Below are 7912 nucleotides of genomic sequence, written 5' to 3'. Positions count from 1 at the left end.
GCCGGCCCTATTCGCCACGCCCATATGCGGGTAGCTGCACGCATGCGCACTGCTCTCTGCTTCGGCTAGCCTTTGCACGCAGGCGCGCTGGTGCAGTCGCACAGTTGCGTTTCGGTACGCTTTTGTGGCCTGGTTTGCGCTAAGGATCCATCCCTCCCTTAGCGCAACGTCTTTTATAACCTCTCACGTGGAGTATTCGCTCCCAACTGTGTAAGCTTACTAGTTGGCACAAGCATTACAATCTCCATTTCTTGAAGAGGTGGGGAGCTGGGCACGGTAGCGCGCGTCGGTAGTCCCTACGCGCGTATGTAGTCTCTGCGCGCAGGTAGATCCCAGGAGGATGCCCTGAGCCCAGGAGTTCGAGAACAGTCCGAGCAGCATAGCAAGACCCCAGTCTCGGATAGATGGATAGATGGAAATTCAAACATACCTGCCCCACGGACAAATAATGCCATTTTGGGACACACCGTTTTCCCTCATTATTCTAGGGCTGCATGACCTTGGACAAGTTACCTTTTTTGAGCCTCAACTTAATCTCAGTAAGAAGCCCCATATCCCTCAATGTCAATAATTAATTTTCCTATTTTTAAAAACTAAGAGATGTAGATTTGCATTTCACAATCTTTAGTAATTAATTAACGGAGTCTTGCTACCTGGCCCAGGCTGGTCTTGAACTCCTGGCCTCAGGTGATGCTCTTGCCTTGGCCTCCCAAAGTGCTGGGATTACAGGTGTGAGCCACTGCACCTGGTCAGGCTCCACTTCTAATTGTAATTCACTTGCTGTTTCCATCACATCTGCAGTTACTTCCTCCACTGATGTCTTGAAGGTCCATCCATGAGGATTGGAATCAGCTTCTTCCAAACTTCTGTTAATGTTGATATACATTGTCCTCCTCCCATGAATCCCATGAATCACAATTTTTTTTTTTTTAATAGAGGCAGGGTCTCACTATGTTGCTTAAGCTGGTCTCAAACTCCTGGCCTCAAGCCATCCTCCTGCCTCAGCCTCCCAAAGTGCTAGAATTGCAGACATGAGCCAACATGCCTGGCTCACAGATATTCTTAATGGCATCTAGTGTGGTGAATATTTTCCAGATGGTTTTAAATTTACTTTGTCCAGATCCATCAGAGGAATCACTGTCTATGACAGCTATAGCCTTATGGAATGTATTTCCTAAATAATACTTGGGCCAAGCACAGTGGCTCACATTTCTAATGCTAGCACTTTGGGAGGCCAAGGTGAGAGGATTGCTTGAGGCCAGGAGTTTGAGACCAGCCTGGGCAACATAGCAAGACCTCATCTCTACAAAAATAAAAATAAAATATTAGCTGGGCATGGCGGTGCCCACCTGTAGTCACTGCTACTCAGGAGGCTGAGGTGGGAGGACGGGTTGAGCCTAAGAGTTTAAGGTTGCAGTGAGCTATGATTGGGCCACTGCACTGTCGCCTGGGCAACAGAGTGAGACCCTATCTCTAAAATAATACTTGAGGCCAGGCGCAGTGGCTCACGCCTGTAATCCTAGCACTTTGGGAGGCCGAGGCAGGCAGATCACCTGAGGTCAGGAGTTCAAGACCAGCCTTGCCAATATGGGGAAAACCCAGCTCTACTAAAACTACAAAACTTAGCCGGGCATGATGGTGTGTACCTTTAATCCTAGCTACTTGGGAGGCTGAGGCAGGAGAATTGCTTGAACCTGGGAAGCAGAGGTTTCAGGGAGCTGAGACCACGCCACTGCACTCCAGCCTGGGTGACAGAGCAAGACTCCCATCTCAAAAAATAAAAAATAAAATAAAATAAAATACTCGAAAGTTGAAATTACTCCTTGATCCATGGATTGCAGAATGGATGTTGTAGTTTTTTTCGTTTCTTTTTTTGTTTTTGTTTTTGAGATGGTGTCTCATTCTGCTGCCCAGGCTGGAGTGCAGTGGCGCAATCTTGGCTCACTGCAACCTCCGCCTCCCAGGTTCAAGTGATTCTCCTGCCTCAGCCTCCCAAGTAGCTGGGATTACAGGCGTGGGCCCCTACACCTGGCTAATTTTTGTATTTTTAGTAGTGACGGGTTTCACCATGTTGGCCAGGCTGGTCTAGAATTCTTGACCTCAAGTGATCTGCCGCCTTGGCTTCTCAAAGTGCTGGGATTACAGGCGTGAGCCACCGTGCCCGGTCTGGATGGTGTGTTAACAGGCATAAAAACAACAATCATCTCCTTATATATTTCCATCAGAGCTCCTGAATGACTGGGTGCATTGTCAATAAACAGTAATATTTTGAAAGGAATCTTTTTTTCTGAGAAGTAGTCCTCCAAAGTGGGTTTAAAATATTCAATAGACCATGTTATAAACAGATGTGCTGTCATCTAGGCTTTGTTATTCCATTTATAGGGCACAGATAAAGTAGATTTGGCTGGGTGTGGTGGCTCACGCCTGAAATCCCACCACTTCGGGAGGCCGAGGCAGGCAGATCACTTGAGGTCAGGAGTTTGAGACCAGCCTGGCCAACATGGTGAAACCCTGTCTCTACTAAAAATACAAAAATTAGCTGAGTGTGGTGGTGCATGCCTGTAATCCCAGCTACTCGGGAGGCTGAGGCAGGAGAATTGCTTGAACCCAGGAGGTGGAGGTTGCAGTGAGCCAAGATTGTGCTACTGCACTCCAGCCTGAGTGACAGAGCAAGACTCCATCTCCAAAAATAAAAATAAATAAATAAAATAGCTTTAACATAATCCTTAAGAGCCTCAGGATTTTCAGAACAGTAAATGAGCATTAATTTCAACTTAAAGTCACTAATTGCATTAACACCTAACAAGAGAGTCAGCCTGTCCTTTGAAGCTTTGAAGCTAGGCATTGACTTTTCCTCTCTAGCTATGAAAGTCTTAGATGGCATCTTCTTCTGATAGAAAACTGTTTCATCTACATTCAAAATCTGTTGTTTCAGCCAGGTGTGGTGGCTCACGCCTGTAATCCCAGCACTTTGGGAGGTCAAGAAGAGTGGATCACAAGATCAGGAGTTCGAGACCAGTTTGTCCAACATTGTGAAACCCTGTCTCTACTAAAAATATAAGAATCAGCTGGGCGTGGTGGCGTGTGTCTGTAATCCCAGTTACTCCGGAGGCTGAGGCAGGAGAATTGCTTGAACCCGGGAGGCTGAGGTCGCAGTGTTCCAAGATCACACCACTGCACTCCAGCCTAGTGACAGAGTGAGAAATCTGTTGTTTCATGTAGCCACCTTCATCATTGATCTTAGGTAGATCTTCTGGTTAACTGGCAACAGCTTCTGCATCAGCACTTGTTGCTTCACTAGCACTTTTATATTATAGAGATGGCTTCTTTCCTTAAACGTCATGAATCAACCTCTGATAGCGTCAAACTTTTCCTATGCAGCTTCCTCACCTCTCTCAGCCTTCACAGAATTGAAGAGTTAGGGCATTACTCTGGATTAGACTTTGGCTTAAGGGGATGTTGTAGTTTGTTGGGTCCTTATCCACACCACTAAAATGTTCTCCATATCAGCAATAAGGCTGTTTTGCTTTCTTATCATTTGTGTGTTCAGTGGAATAGCACTTCTAATTTCCTTCAATAAATCTTCCTTTGCATTCACAACTTGCTGTTTGGCCAGGAGGCTTAGTTTCTGACCCATGTTGGCTTTCAGCATGCCTTCTTCACTAAGCTTAATCATTTCTAGCTTTTTTTTTTCTCACATTCTCCATCCTAGAAGCTTTTTTTTTTTTTTTTTAAGTGAGAAATGTGCAACTCTTTCTTTCACTTGAAAACTTAGAGGCCATTGTAGAGTTATTTATTTATTTATTTATTTATTTATTTATTTATTTATTTATTTATTTATTTTTGAGATAGAGTCTTGCTCTGTCACCCAGGCTGAAGTGCAGTGGCACAATCTCAGCTCACTGCAACCTCTGCCTCCCGGGTTCAAGTGATTCTCTTGCCTCAGCCTCTCAAGGAGCTGGGACTACAGCAGCATGCCACCACACTCGGCTATTTTTTGTATTTTTAGTAGAGACAGGGTCTCACCACCTTGTCCAGGCTGATCTTGAACTCCTGGCCTCAAGTGATCCACCTGCCTCAGCCTCCTAAATTGCTGAGATTACAGGTGTGAGCCACCCACCCAGCCTCATTTTAGGGTATTAATGGACTTAATTTTAATACTGTGTGTGTCAGGGAATAAGGAGGCTCAAGAAGAGGGGATAGGGGAATGGCTGGTAGGTGGTGCAGTCAGAGAACACATATTTATTAAATTCTCTGTCTTACATAGGTGTGGTTTGTGGCAACCCAAAACAATTACAATAGTAACATCAAAGATCACAGATCACTATAACAAGAGTGATAATGAAAAGTTTGAAATACCGTGAAAATTACCAGAATGTGATACAGAAACACGAAGTGAGCACATGCTGTTGGAAAAATGATGCTGACAGACTTGCCCAACACCAGGTTGCCACAAACCTTCTATTTGTAAAAACATAATCTGCAAAGTGCAATAAAGCGAGATGCAGGTGAATGAGTTATGCCTGCATACATTTGAAATTTTTTCACAATAAAGTTTTTTAAAATGGAGATTTGCAGAATATGGAATAGTGTGTTTCAAAGAGTGGTCTGTATAGCATTTGCTTTGGAGTCACCTGAGCTGCTTATTAAAATGCAGATTCCAAGGTCCACTCTAGACCTGCCGAATGAGACTCTCTAGGAGAGGATCGTACAATCTGCAATTGGGTGATTCTTGCACTCAGGTTTAAGCCCCACAGATGTCAAGAGCCTTGCCCAGGATTATAGAACTAGTACACATCACAGCACATGTTCTAGATCAGGATCTGCAATACCCAATCCATACCCTTAACCCAAGGCATCATGGTCTAAATTGAATCAGGAACCTCCCTCAAGACTTTTTATTTGAACTACTGTAAAGTACTAAAATATATTATTTTACATTAATAACCTTTTGATTATAATTGCAATACCCTCAGCACTTCTTGCCTGCCACCTTGTAAGATGTGCCTTTGCTCCTCCTTCACCTTCCACCATGATTGTGAGGCCTCCCCAGCCATGTGGAATTGTGAGTCCATTAAACCTCTTTTCCTTTATAAATTATCCAGTCTCAGGTATGTCTTGAAAATGTGGAAATAAAGAAAAGTATGAAGAAAAATTTAAACTCCTTAGAGACACAGTTAGCTAACTGCTAAATTTCAAGCAAGAGCCAGCTAGGCGGGGAGAAATTATTCAGGGGTACCCCTAACAACCCATCACTTTCTGACTGCTTTCACCATCTACCCCTGCAGTGAATCCTGTGCCTACCATTCCTCTTGGCACTGAGAGCAAGGCAGATGGATCCAAAATCATTATTCTTCTCATTAAATCTTTGGATGTGTCTTCTCACTCACAGACACCCTCTTGGCCACAGAATTGCACACACATCAAATGCAGATATGCACATGTGTCCCTGATGTAACTCACAAAATCTAACATTCATACTTACATATTTTTTAGTCCAGCACAGATGCTAACCGCTTTTTATTTCTTTCCGTGCCAAGTTCTATCTTTTCCTTCTTCCACCTAATTTTCCAGGCTTCAGAGCATGTTGGGGCTTTCAGGTCCCCAGTAAGACTTGTAAGTTATATAATCACTCCTGGTCTGGAAAGCCAATAGGCAGGCAGGTTAATTTAAGAGCTCTAGTTTAACCCAAGAAAATAAGAAAGTTAGAAAAAATAAACTTTTTTTTTCTTTTTTGAGATGGAGTCTCACTCTGTTGCCCAGGCTGGAGTACAATGGCACAATCTCAACTCACTGCAACTTCCGCCTCCTGGGTTCAAGTGATTCTCCTGCCTCAGCCTCCCGAGTAGCTGGGATTACAGGCGCACGCCACCACGGTCTGCCCTAAAGTGTATGTGTGGGTTTTTGTTGTTGTTGTTGTTGTTTTGTTTGGTTTTGGTTTTGGTTTGAGACAGGGTCTTTCTCTGTGCATCAAGGCTGGAATGTAGTGCCATGATCATGGCTCACTGTAGCCTCCACCTCCTGTGCTCAAGCGATCCTCCTGCCTCAGCCTCCCAAGTATCTGGGACAGTTAAAGTGTGTTTCACTGCACGTATACAGCTGGATGAGGTAAAGTTAAGTCAGAGGACAAGAGGACTCTTTAGAGAGTCCACTTCTGAAAGGAGGGTTAAAGGGACAGATAATGCTTCTGTTAAGGATTCCTCTTCCTCCCTTTCACCCTAAGCTGGTGCTCAGGTGGGGAGGACCCTAGTCTTACCAGCCCTCTGAAGTAGGTGGGAGAGGATGTGGTCCCCTCATTTTATTTTTTTCTTTCTTTCTGTCTTTTTTTTTGAAGGGAAAGAGGGAGTGGGATGCCAGAAGCCTATAGCCCACCCAAATACTAACCAGGCACAACCCTGCTTAGCTTCCAAGATCAGACAAGATTGGGTGTTTTCAGGGTGGTATGGCCACAGACCTCTCATTTTCATAACGTTCCAGAGTCCTTATTTTTGATAAGAAGTTTGGCAAAGGAGTCATGCCATCAGTAGGATCCTTTCTGATGGTTACAAATAACCAACTAATTTATATTTGCCCAGGACATAAAGGAGGAAAGATAATTTAAAACAAATAATTCCTCAACATCATATGGCATTGCATCTACATGTTTTCCAGGTTAAAAAATAAAAATAAATGAAAACAATATCATATGGCCCCTTAGTTTCACCCAGTTTCCCAGAGACCTTTACACCATAGTTTCTGAAAAATGAGTCAAATGTACAAGTTTGTCTCCTTCCTTCCACTTTGGGGAATTGGGGAATTGTTGGTAAGTGAAGTAACACCTAGGTGGGAAGAAGAGGAAATCATTGGTCACAAGATAATTCACAGTCCATAAAGTGGAAGGATGACCAAATTCTCCAAAACCTGGGTGGCCAAAGAAAGATTCTATTGATACAACTTTGAAAACTGACTTCAAACTCATTACGCCCAGATTTGATGTGAATTGAGCATGGATGCCCAGATGCTTGGAGTAGAGGTGGGCAGAGATGGCAGGAGTGGAGGTGGGCAGGTTCAGTGGAGTGCCTAGGAGGGAATGGGAGGTAAGGGAGGGAAGCGGAGGTACCTTGAGGAATGATGAAGAGTCCTCACAGCACGATGGCTTTCCAAGGCAGTAGGTCCTGTCTTCCAGCTCCCCTCTTGGCTTACTTTCTCCTTTCTGCCCGTACTTTTCTCTATAGTTCTCAGCAAGCTGATTATCTGGAAGGCAAGGGGACAAGTGTAGCTAGGGCTGGGGCTGGGCAAGTCCACTGCCACTCTGCCAGGTCACCATTTTTTGAACATCTTTATTGAGATATAATTCACAAACCATAGAATTTACCCCTTTAAAGTGTACAATTCAGTGATTTTTTAGTACATTCGGAGTTATGCAACCATCATCATCTATATATTTTTTTAAGATAGAGTCTTATTGTTGCCCAGTCTGGAGTGCAGTGGTGTGATCTTGGCTCACTGCAGCCGCCACCTCCCGGGTTCAAGTGATTCTCCTGACTCAGCCTCCTGAGTAGCTGGGACTACAGGCGCACACCACCATGCCCAGCTAATTTTTTTTTTTTTTTTTTTGTAGAGATGGTGTTTCACCATGTTGGCCAGACTGGTCTCGAAGTCTTTTTTTTTTTTTTTTTTTTGAGATGGAATCTCGCTCTGTTGCCCAGGCTGGAGTGCAGCGGCACGATCTCGGCTCACTGCAAGCTCCGCCTCCCAGCTTCACGCCTTTCTCCTGCCTCAGCCTCCCGAGTAGCTGGGACTACAGGTGCCTGCCACCACGTCCGGCTAATTTTTTGTATTTTTAGTAGAGACGGGGTTTCACCGTGTTAGCCAGGATAGTCTCGATCTCCTGACCTCGTGATCGGCCTGCCTCAGCCTCCCAAAGTGCTGG

Source organism: Hylobates moloch, unplaced genomic scaffold (genome assembly GCF_009828535.3).
Source record: "Hylobates moloch isolate HMO894 unplaced genomic scaffold, HMol_V3 SCAFFOLD_20, whole genome shotgun sequence".
Classification (NCBI taxonomy): domain Eukaryota; kingdom Metazoa; phylum Chordata; class Mammalia; order Primates; family Hylobatidae; genus Hylobates; species Hylobates moloch.
The sequence above is the reverse complement of the archived record's forward strand: the minus strand, read 5'-3'. Positions refer to the sequence as shown.